The sequence below is a fragment of the Abramis brama genome (genome assembly GCF_963993115.1).
Source record: "Abramis brama genome assembly, chromosome: 11".
NCBI classification, from domain to species: domain Eukaryota; kingdom Metazoa; phylum Chordata; class Actinopteri; order Cypriniformes; family Leuciscidae; genus Abramis; species Abramis brama.
In genome coordinates, this window is record NC_139973.1 from 2787182 (window position 1) to 2797770 (window position 10589).

The window sequence follows — 10589 nt, forward strand, 5'->3', positions numbered from 1 at the left end:
CATTAGAATTTTATGTAGCTTAAATGACAGACTTGCACTGCACAGATTGCACTTAACTGTATTTTTCTTTTTTTGAAGTGATTCCAATCATATTTCAGGCAATTCAAAACCATCATGTTGCGCATCTGTGTGCATCTGAAGCGTCTCAGCTGAAGGAAATGATATATTATTTATCTGCTTTAGTATGTCGGGCAAATGTTCTTATCGGGACGATACCGATAACATTAAAAATGAACATATATATCGGCCGATACCGATGTGGTGGCCGATATATCGTGCATCCCTACTCTGTAATGCATTCAGAATTATTATTTGGGCTTTTGTAATTCTTATTGTTCTTAGTGATGGTTCTCATTATTGTAATACAGTACCCTTTATAAAAATATATAATAAAATGATTTACTTTATGCAAAATGATTACAATTTGCATAAATGAAGGGCAACATAAGAAATGTGATATGATATATATGATATATAAATAGTTTAAATAATGTGTCTGTTTTTGCTTTACAGTAATGAGGAGAAAATGTTAATTGTCATAAATATAATGTAACTTTTATATCAATTCAAAACCTATGGAAGCTTGTTTCCGCCACAGAATAAAACATTTTAAAATATAATTGCGACTTTTTATCTCAGAATTGCGAGATATAAAGTCAGAATTGCGTGAAATAAAGTCGCAATTGCGTGTTATAAAGTCAGAATTGCGAGATATGAAGTCAGAATTGCGTGAAATAAAGTCGCAATTGCGTCTTATAAAGTCAGAATTCGGACTTTTTTTCTCGTAATTGCTACTTTATATTACGCAATTCTGACTTTATAGCACATAATTGCGAGTTTATATCTCGCAATTCTGACATCTTTTCTCAGAATTGTGAGATATAAACTCACAATTGTGAGATATAAAGTCCAATTCTAAGGGAAAAAAAAGACTGACTTTTTTTTTTTTTTTTTTACCTCAGAATAGTTTATATCTCACAATTCTGACTTTATAACACGCAATTGCGACTTTATATCATGCAATTCTGACATTTTATATCTCCCAATTGTGTATTATAAAGTCAGAATTGCGAGATATAAACATGCAATTCTGAGAAAAAAAGTCAGAATTTCAAGTAGCCTAGCCTATATTTCTCGCAACTGCGAGTTTATATCTCATAATTCTGACTTTATAACACGCAATTGCGACTTTAGCAATTTTGACTTAATAACCTGCAATTGCGACTTTATATCACGTAATTCTGAGATACAAAGTCAGAATTGTGAGATTGAAAAGTCGCAATTACCTTTTTTATTTTTCACTCTGTGGCGGAAACAAGCTTCCATAAAATACAAACCTTAAATCATTGTAATTTTCTTTATGCAAATTTTATAAAATAAATTCACCCTGGAGGGAAATATGACCCGGATGAGGTTTTGTCAGGAAAAGGAAGTGCAGAACGGATGATGATGTTGAACACAGGGATGTCGCTTTAACACACAGAGCAGCAGCAGATGTTCTCATTTTATTTGAGCTTGTTTTTGCTTTGAGCCGCGACTGCGTTTGATGGATGAGCTCTTATGGCAGTGTATAAACCTGCACACGTCAGTGGCCACCCAGAGCAAGTCTAGACAGACGTTTCAAAACACAGTGTTTTCGCAGAATCAGGACAGTTCAAACACAGACAGGAGTGACATCAAAACAGCGCACAATTAGAGAAAAGCACAAGGCTGATGCAGGCCGAAGATGGAACCGTGCCGTAGATGATTCATCCAATCTTCTCATGTTTTATTAAAAGGTAACAGGGAAATGACAGAATGGAATTACGTGTTCTTTGACCTTGATCTTCATTGACAGTCGTCCATGCGGGATCATTATGCTGTTAAAGGAATTCTGAAGCCCCAGAGCCGTAATGAAATCCTCATCAAGCAAATGTCATGGAGATGCAGCCACTGACTAATGCAATGACAGAAGAACAAGCGTGTGCATCGCTCCGAGGCAACGTGTGTGTGTGTGTGTCTGTTTTGTCCTTGTATTTAATTTAAAAGAACACAGACTCATTCCTCTGTCAACATTCCCTCGAGAACATTCCAACATTCCAAGAATAGTAATACATCATATTTTGAATGAATGAACTTGTTAAATTGATTCATTCATTGGATCAATTTGGTGATAATTTTCATTGTATGGCTGATATTTTACATCAGTGTTATTCTAGTATTATTTACTGTATATACTAATTAATATTTCAAATTAGCTTTTATTTTTATGTCTTTAGCATTCATTAAAAAATGTATGCTTTTGCCATTTTTATTAGTCTTTTATAATTATATTTAGCTTTCATTTATTTTCATTTCAGTAATTTTATTCATTCTAATTAAACTTATTAGTAACACTTTAAAATAAGGTATTAGTTGTTAAAGTGTTATTTTAGTTTTTTATTAAATGATTTTAATAGTTTTAATTTTAGTTTTAGTTAACAATAGCAACACTGTTATATACGGTTTGGTCTGTACAGTATATACACTGTGAAGACTTGTGATGATTAACATCACTGAGAGCTCCCTTATAAAATCAACCTGACCAATTGCTATAATCAATTGTGCATTGAAACAAATCGAATCCATCTGCAAATATTGACGTTAACGTGACGTGGCGACAGAACATCACTCGGTGAAAACAAACCAGAATGATTGTCTCTGGAACAAACACGGCTATCTGTGTTTCAGATCGAGAATACCAATATGATCTGGAGTAGAAACTAACGTTCTGTGGTTTGAGTCTTCATGAGAAAAACTTTTAACGTTTGTTTTCCCGATCAGGATTTGTTTGCGAACAATTATCAGCTTACATATCCATCGCGTCTCTGATAGAAGAGCGCAGGATTCTGTCTACATGTATACTCACCGTATGTAAAGCTTACACACTCGTGTCAATCATCATGGCTGACCTGCAGTTTAATAAGTCTTATGATTCAAGTGTTTGCAGATGTTCTAACATAGATGATATGCACAGAGTTTTATAGTTTTTATAGTTGTTTAACAGTTGTGCTTCTTCATGCTTGTGGAAACCAAAATAATTATATCTTCTTCTTTTTTTTCTTCTTTGATGAATAGACATTTCAAAAGCACAGCATTTAGTTGAAAATCTGGTGTAAGTGTGAATTACATTTTAGCATTACATGTACTGTACAAGCGATGATTTTGATTGAATAATCATTTAAAGGGGTAATGAACTGAGAAATAAAATTTTCCTTGAGCTTTTGACATATAAGAGGTCATCATACTATAAGAATATCCTGTAAGTTTCTTTTATTGACACCAGGCACAGCGAATGACAGGTTTTTCAAAGTGGGGATCTATGACGTCAAAGGGTCTCAAACCCCGCCTCCGCAGAAGAAGATCAACGCCTACTTCAACACTGCCTGTTTAGCCCCGCCCACCAATTCGTGCATTACATGGAACTCATTATAATATGCAAATCTGTTATCCAATCATAGCAGTGGGCGTTTACTTCCAAGTCTTCAATGCGGCACGCCCATAAAAACAGGGTAGAAAATAGCCTATTACTTATTCATTTTGACGTTTTTGAACGTAAAAAACCAAGCGAATGTCATAAGTTGACCTCAGACAACAATATAATAAAAAATAAAAAAAAGCCAGTTCATGACCCCTTTAAATTTGGGTCAAAGCATCACATGACTTCAAAAGACTATACACGTCGTATGAACTAGCCTACTAGGTGCTTTTTATTTCATGCTATAAATCATCATTCACGTTCGGAAAACAGTAAATTGGACATTCTGCTAAACATCTCCTTTTGTGTCCTACTTTAGAAAGTAAGTTAAACAGGTTTTGAGTAACATGAGGGTGAGTAAATTATATATTTTTTCAGAATTTCCTCCTATTTATTTAGCATTATTGACTGTTATCATAATGCTGTTGTCACTGTTTCATTAAAGCAACAAACCCTTCACCTGCAGTAATGACAGTCTTGAGCATTGTTGGGTGTAATGCATTCATTACAAGTAACACAAGTTTCGCAATCAGATTTCTTTTTCAAGTAACGCATTACGTTTAAATTTACAACAAAGTTACTTTTTCAAATAAGTAACGCAAGTTACTGTGTTTTCACATTTATTGACGGGCTGCTCTCCTGTGCCCATGTTGAGAGAAATGAGGAGTAAGTGCAGAGGCGCTGTGGAAACATGATGGTTATTATAGTTCTATACTTAGGGCCAGATTTACTGAACAGGGCGAATAAACGTGAGAGCGCAATCCCATAAAAGCACCAATGTGAGTGTAAAGTTCTGTGTGTGATCTACAGACGACACAAATTATAGAACACAGACGCAGCCGGATCATTTCCATAATGACCAACACAATCTATCAAGAGCAGCGCAAACTAGCGTGTGGTTTAAGACGTGTATTTTTTAGCTGTAAATAATGGCACAAACACCAGTAAATTTGGTGAACAGAGTGCAAAACTCAGTAAATCACCTTGCATGATTCAATTAAATGCTCTCCTCACATAAATTTTGCATCTGAAAGGGAAACTCCTACAAATAAGATCAGCCGCAAAAATGACCCTGTCCACGGCTTTTCAGCGCTAATTTTTAGTAAATCCTAATAGTCATTTTTTATTCCAAAAGAGGGTTTTGCACTGGCGCAACCTGTTAATAAATCTGGCCCTAAATGTGAACATGTATTTACTCATCTCGCTTGCGCCAAACCAGACTCAGTATTCCTCAAATATGAATAAATATAGTGAAATGCAAACTCAGAATATTACGCAAACCTGCAATAATTAAACATGTTAAATAACACAAATATACTTTATGTATTTAATCTCACTTTATTAACCAATGTCTTCGCTGCTGACCTTCTATGAACCAATTCAACCATACTAATAAGCAAAAATGACTTTAACTAAAGCACACTTGTGTTTGGTTTGTTTGAGCGGCACCTTTACTGTACAGTATGTGCATCTCCTTCCTGAGGCTTATTCATTTCACTTCTGATCTTTACGTTTGACAAACAAACAAACAAGCCCAGCCCAGCCCAGCCCAGGTGAGAAAAAGTAATGCAAAAGTAACATGACACACTATTTGCCATAAAAAGTAACTAAGTAACGCAATTAGTTACTTTTTTAGACACTAATGCAATATTGTAACACATTACTTTTAAAATGATCTTTCCCGAACACTGGTCTTGAGTGATTTATTGCTTTAATATCATGCTTTAGTGACGTGGATAAGCTGTTAGTTGGTTGAAAAGGTGAAGTAGTTCACTCCCCTCGAGCACTGAAGTTTCGTCAGCATTCGCTGAACTGATGGTCTTCGCTGTCATGACAATGCTCTGCACTAATTAACTGAGGCGACATCCACTTTACAGTTCGATGAAGGAACACAGCACCCAATTTACACCCTTTACACCCCCAGCCTGATGCCTGCTGGAATCACAGGCATCATGCACACTAATAAGGGCACTGAAGTTTGTGGCACTTCGATTAACGCTCTACATTTCAGTGTCAATAATGGTGTGACGTTTCCACTTCGGTCAGATGGTTGGGTTTAATTTAAGATGAATGTTAATGGAATGTTCCGGGTTCAATACAAGTTCAGTGCTTACAACCAAATGACAGTCGACCTAATAGTCAGCGCTCGTCTGATATTGCTTAAATATTTCATCATATTACAGTAAATGTTTTACCAGTGACAGATTCTTTTTTGGGGCTTTTAAAGTGTGAAGTGAACATATTTTTCATGTCTGCTGCCTTTGGCATCACAGCTCAGGGCTAGTGAAGGGCTTGAGACACTGGCTGAGTTTGAAATTGCATACTAATCTTACTAATTTACTTGCATATTTATTTAGATATAGTATAGATATCGTACAGTGAGCGTAGTATGACAGTGTGCTGTTTCAAATTGAGCATGAGTGTGTTATTGTTGTCATTAGCCAATCAGTATTGATGCCATTTTCCTGCAGATTAGTCACATGACATTTATGGTGCAGGTGATTGGCTACAAACATTTCTGTGGTTCCATACATCAACTAAACCTAAAACTAAAAAAAACTAAAAAAAAAAACTAAAATAAAACTTGAAATAAAATAAAATAAAATTTTAAAATGAAATGAATTTATTAAGTTTAAAATAATAAAAAAACTAAAAACTTAAAAAAGTTTATAGACATTAAAAAATAAATAATAAAAATTATATATCACACAACAAAATAACTAAAAAATTTACTAAAATCAAAACAAAAATAGAAAATATACAAACCTTAATTACTTACAGTCATCTAATTGTACACATGCCGAATAGTAAAAAGAATATCATATTAAAACTAAAACCAATAAATAAAACAAAATATAATATAAAATAAAATATAAATAAATAAAAATAAATAAATAATAAATAAATAAAATTCAGCTACACTTTACAATAAGGTGTCATTTGTTAACATTAGTAAATGCATTAACTAACATAACACTGAGCAATACATTTGTTACAGTATTTATTAATATTTTGATAACATTAGATAATAAAACTGTTCATTTATTGTTCATGTTAGTTCACCGTGCATTAACTAATGTTAACAAATACAACTTTTGATTTGTTAATAATGTGTTAGTAAATGTTGAAATGAACTAAGATTAATAAATGCTGTAGAAGTATTTTTAAACTTTTTTACATGAATGATATTTTTTTTTTACCTACTTGAAATAAAATAAATGTTAATTGGAATAAAATATTCAATATTAAAATATAAACTTGATGTAATAAAATTACTAAGACTAAAATAAAAATGAACAAAAACTACATTTAATTAAATAAAAAAAACGAAACTATAAAAATAAATACTATTTCAAAATGTTAACAAAAACTATAATAGTATCTCAATGCTAAAATAGTGGTGTTCATGTGCCAGTCATTGCGATGAATGGGAATGCTGGTGGATCTATTACAAACATCCTTCAGTCAAAGTGACAGTCTGTCAGATCGTGCGATAACGACGTGATTCCGAACGGAACGAAGAGGAAGTATGACAGTCTCTGCTGTAAGTAGTAATCTGCATTGAAAATGCATTTGGTGCATATTTGCATCCCTGCTGCGTGTGTGTAAAGTGTGTTATTTACATCATGCTGGGCTTATTTCATAGTTCATCATGTTTGCCAATGTGAGAGTTCCAGGGAAGGCGAGAGACTGCCAGTCGCTTCATTGCTGGAATTCAGACTCTGGGTGTAAATGTGTCTGTTTGCGGCAGCATCCGAAGCGAGGAGCCGGCTTTTATAAAGACAGGACAAAAAGAGGCGATACACACGCTTCCATATTCCTGTAGACTGGAGGAAAAGAACTCAATAAAGCAGCACTGTCTGTGAAAGAGCCACATTACAAAAACACATCAGTTATGTATCAGTGGCTTAAAAATCATGAAATGCTGTTCCCAACCCATTTAACTTCAGTAATATGACACATTTCTGGGTGCATGAGGATATTCAATCATGTAGCTGTAGAGCAGGATTTGATTTTATCCATTAGGATTTGACTGGATGGGGAAAAGAGTCTCTGACAGGTGATAAGAGGCATTATGACATCATGGTTTCTTTGTTATATGCATATATAAGGCTGCATTTATTTGATCAAAATACAGTACCAAACAGAAATACTGTAAAATATTATAATTTAAAATAATTGTTTTCGAATGTGAATATATTTTAAGATGTAATTTATTCCTGTGATCAGAGGTGAATTTTCAGCATCATTACTCCAGTCTTCAGTGTCACATGATCCTTCAGAAATCATTATAATATGATGATTTGCTGCTCAAGAAATATTTCTGATCATTATCAATGTTGAAAACAGTTGTGCTGCTTCATATTTGTGTGGAAACTTTGGTGAATATAAAGTTTTGAAAAAACAGAAAATTTGTGACATTATCAATTTTTTATGCATTGATATGTGCATTACTTCAGATCCAAATTATGTCTATATATTTCTGCATTTTGTTGTGCGCCGGTGTGAATTACGGTGTTAATTGTGATCTAAATATCCCCCACACACACAAGCTGTTGATCCACTGTGTACACACACCTGTTGTTCTACCAGTTTGCCCACAGCGACCCACTCTCAGTGTAATCTGCTCTCTAAATGTTTACTGACAGATTGGAGTCTTGGAGATTTGTTTTCATCAAGGCCTTTCCTGTGAAATCCTCACTGCTACTGGGAGTTCATGCGAAGCCTGATGGGAGAGTCATGCATTGTCCGCCCAGTGGCCAAGAACATAGTGGTGTGCTAGTGATGGGTAAGTGACGGGTCAATTTTACACCAGACACAGGCCAGGAACCTTTTCATTTTTAACCTTTATTAAAAGATTTATGAACATTTTATTAATTACACACACAAATTTTATGAGGTGGCTAATTCGTACGAATTCATACGACCTCACTTGTACGATTTTTTGCTAAATCGTACATATTTTACGAGTTGCCCGACTTGTATGAATTCGACCTGACTACCCCTGACCCCGCCCCTAAACCTAACCATCACGTGGGTCATATAATTTGTACGAATTAGCCACCTTTACTCACTGGTACGAATTGGTCGTGAGATGGCGTCGTATATATATAATTTTTCTTTTTGCATGCACCATTCCTTAAAATGGTTTCAACAACAGGTTTCCATGTCAGTACTGCCTCAATGCCCAGTCCATCCGTGCCAGACCTGTATTTCTATGCAGACTGTGTCGTCACACACACTCAGGTCAGCAGAGAAACTTTAATTGTAGAACGCCATAAGTCAGTTGACGATAGACATAGTTTGATGATGGCAGAAGCAGAAAGTGTCCAGCCAGCACTCTGAAATTCAGGTTCCCATCCACAATGAACGCCCTCAAGATTTATTGTCAAATTAATGTAATTCCCTGCACACCAAACCTCGGTGGGTGGAGGAGAGTAAGCACATCTGTGGCTGGAAGTGCAGACGCTGCAATATCATAAAACTAAACGTTTCTCCGCCAACAGAGACATGTGTACATTTGTTCACGGTCGTGCATCAGTGAGGAATCAGAGCGAGTAACTCGATCGATACAGCCTAGTCTAGAGGCCTGCGCTTATGGCATTACATGTGATGTATAAGCTCAGTGTTTTTAGTATTTAGCAAATGATTGTGAGGTTCAAATAATAGTTTGAGGTGTTGATTACAGTATTATTTTAGTAACATTGATCTACTATTACAGCTGTATTATTTTTATACAGTGTATATATATATATATATATATATATATATATATATATATATATACAGTGTATATATATATATACAGTGTATATATATATATATATATATATATATATATATATATATATATATATATATATATATATATATATATATATATATATATATATAATGACCCTGGTTAGTTATAGTTGTCACATTCTGTGGTGTTTTATATTTTGTTTTCAAGGACTCTTAGTTTATTTCCTGTGTTTCCATTATGTTTTCCTTGTTGTCATGCTTATTCATTGTTCATTGATTCTCACACCTGTTCCTCATTAGTTCTCTCAGTATAAATTGCCGTTTGTTTAGTTGGTTCATTGTCTGGTGTTTGTGTTTGTGTTTCATGAACACTGTTACGTTGCCTTCGCTTGTTTAGATCATCTTCGTGCTGAATTATACTTAATAAGTTCATGCAGCATTTTAGATCAGCTTCGCCTCAGCTCGTCTTTATCCAGATAGGATAATGGAAATTGAGGTTAAGTTTATCACCCTCGCTACCAATATCGGAATATACCACTCATTTCTGTCAGCTAGCCCTCGTTTTACTGGGTTGGAGCAAATTGTTATAGCCCGCTGAAATGACCTGATATAAGTGAGGAACATGGATAGAAGCCTTTCTCCGGTGTCTGAAGTGTTCATACCTCTCGATGATTGCACCAATCACGACCACCGGGGAAACTGAGCCTGGGTTACAACAGTCGGCAGCTCGATGAAAAATAGAACTGCTTACCCTGACCATTTATACCTAAAGATGCCATGCATTGACCCCTCATATTAGGTAAATGCTAAAATAACATGCATATTCTGTGTGGTTTAAGAGGAACAAAAAATAATGCTTGCTGTAAATGCATAGCATGTTTAGCATTAGCAGAAGGAAGTGGTGTGAATGTAGTCTTGCCAACCAAATGCATTCCTAACTTAAATCAACTCTACCTTTATCTCTCTAAACGAAGATGCTTGAGGTTTTGGTATAAATATGTGAAGCAGAGTGGTGCAGGTATTGTCGACTAGTGCTTATCTTAATCAGCATTTCCATTCACTCAAGACGGACATCTCTTGAACAATAGCCAGTTCTGAGTGAGTGAAGTGGGATAATGCTGCCTCTTCACTGGAAAATTCACGTGTTCTTAAATTAAAGTTAATTCCCCCTAATCCAGCTCATCTGCACTCAACTGCCGAGACCGAAGTCCAATACCCGGAAACAAGATTTACGCTTGTCTTTTTTAATTAGAATAAACAGTGTGTAATAGCTTTTTCTGCTTTAGTGGATGCAGTTGAGATACATGTGATGAGCACACACACAGAAGTGAATCAGAGAGAAAGTTCC